Source organism: Lactuca saligna, unplaced genomic scaffold, assembly GCF_052625555.1.
Source record: "Lactuca saligna cultivar CGN05327 unplaced genomic scaffold, ASM5262555v1 scaffold_204, whole genome shotgun sequence".
NCBI lineage: Eukaryota > Viridiplantae > Streptophyta > Magnoliopsida > Asterales > Asteraceae > Lactuca > Lactuca saligna.
This window is the reverse complement of record NW_027629822.1, coordinates 30,001-32,500: the sequence shown is the minus strand read 5'-3', so window position 1 is coordinate 32,500 and position 2,500 is coordinate 30,001.

Genomic DNA, 2,500 nt, shown 5'->3' with positions numbered 1-2,500 from the left:
TAGCCAGGTATGGCCGGCATCTTTTATGCTTCCAAGATAATTTCAACACGCCATGATGATACTGAATGTCTGACAATGCTTCCTGATAATGCTTGCTTCCTCAGCGTCATCAGTGCTAAACCAATGCTAGCTACGCTTAGGCACCAACCGCACGTCTAACAAGGATAGACTAGCGTACCATAGTAGTATCACAAAAAGCAACACATGCCACTTTAACGCCTATCGTTTCCCAATCATCAGCACAAATCAAATGCTGGCTAGCACCAGTAGCACGTCAAACATAGATCAGCAAGCACATCATCATCGAATTGCCACACAAACAGCACCATCCCAAACTTCCAAAGCTAGACCACAACCCTGGATCGGTGTCGCAGAGACCTAACGAGGCATCCCCACACCACGCCAAGGCCCCCACTCGGAGGGGTATTATGCCACCGACTAGGAATCAAGCAACAGTCACCCAAGCTCGCGCTCAAAGGCAGTCTGGCACCTTCATCCCTTGCCATGCTCACCCACTGCTCCCCCCCTATATATACATATTGCACAAGGAGCTTGGTGACAGCAACACCCATTGCTTTCCCTGAGGATGTATATTTCTTAGTATGCGCACGGCGTCGAGGCACAGGTGAAGCCAACGGCGCTAGTTTCTGCGCCCTATGTCGAGGAAAATCAAGGCAACGGGCTAGTGTATGGGCACAACGTCGAGGAGACTCAAGGAGATGGGGCTATTTTTCAGGTCACCGTTCGAGAAATCAAGGCAACGTGTTGGGGGGGATGGCCTCTTTCATGGGTCGTGGGGCTTGGCTTGGCTTGCCTCGTGTGTGCTCGATACAGCCTCACGATTCTTATTTGCCCATCAACCATGCCGGGCACCTATGAGAATGAGACCCCATGGTACCCCCTATATATACATATTGCACAAAGAGCTTGGTGACAGGAACAGACATTGATTTCCCTGATGATGCATAATTTTTGGACACACACGACTTGGGGGCGAGGGGACACGGGAGTGGGGCGCCAATGGGGGGCGTTTTGGCCCCATTTTCGTCAAGAGCGGGCGTCTTGGCCATGCCTCGAGCGTGCCAGCCTCGAGAGCCTTGGGCGCTGGACATCCTTGGGGCGCCAATGGGCAGCAGTCCCATGGTTCCCCTATATATACATATTGCACAAAGAGCTTGGTGACAGGAACAGATATTGATTTGCCCAGGGATGCATAATTGTGCGAAATCGTCCATAACTCGCTCGAATTAATTCGGATTGACACAAAATTTTGTAGGGATGCTTTTTATTATAAATGAAAAGCTTTGAAATGAAAAAAAAAAACAAAATGTCATGTTTGAGGCGTAAATGTTTGTGTCCTATCCTTGGTCACGCCTTGAAGCGTTGGTTCCCTACTTGTTGGAATGTCGCTCAAATCAAGTAGGAATGCCATTGAAACATTGTGTGGGTCATTGTTAACATAGACGAATGGACTTGAAATGAAAATATATCATATTTGGGTTTTTGTCCCTGTCGCCTGGTGATAGGCAGGCAGATAAGGCTTTTAGGTATTCATAGGTGGCTTAGATGAACTCGAAAGAACACGAGTTGATCGGATTGGAACTCATATATTCAATTTACTATGTACTAAGTAGGAACTACACTTTGCTCCCTTCATCGTTTGACTTGCTTAGAAATCTGCTCATGGTTTGTCAAGGCCCCTTGTTCCTTAGACCGATGAGGATGGGATTGGGTTGCTCATGGGCATGTGTGTGGCAAGATGCCTTGTTCCATTGGTCGTTCATGGGTGTTCGTGTACGAAGTAAACTTGTTCCCTTGGTCGTTCATGGGGTTGTGTGTGGGAAGAAGCCTTCTTCACTTGGTCGTTCATGTGTGTTTGTTTGGGAGGTAGCCTTGTTCCCTTGGTCGTTCATGGGAATGTGTGTGGCAATACGCATTGTTCCTTGGTCGTTCATACCCTTGTTCCCTTGGTCGTTCATGGGTCTGTGTGTGGGAAGAGGCGTTGTTCACTTGGGTAGCCTGCTTGCCTTGCCAGCCCCATATGCATTGTTCCCTTGGTCGTTAGTGGATGGGTTTGTGTGTGGCATGGTGCCTTGTTCCCTTGTGTGGCCTGACTGCTTGGCTTGACATGACCTAGCCTTGCCAGCCTCACATCCATTGTTCACTTGGTCGTTCATGGGCATGTGTGTGGCAAGGTGCCTTGTTCCCTTGGTCGTTCATGGGGTTGTGTGTGGGAAGAAGCCTTGTTCCCTTGGTCGTTCATGTGTGTTTGTTTGGGAGGTAGCCTTGTTCCCTTGGTCGTTCATGGGAATGTGTGTGGCAATACGCATTGTTCCTTGGTCGTTCATACCCTTGTTCCCTTGGTCGTTCATGGGTCTGTGTGTGGGAAGAGGCGTTGTTCCCTTGGTCGTTCGTTCATGGGTTTGTGTGTGGCAAGGTGCCTTGTTCCCTTGTGTAGCCTGACTGCTTGGCTTGACATGACCTAGCCTTGCCAGCCTCA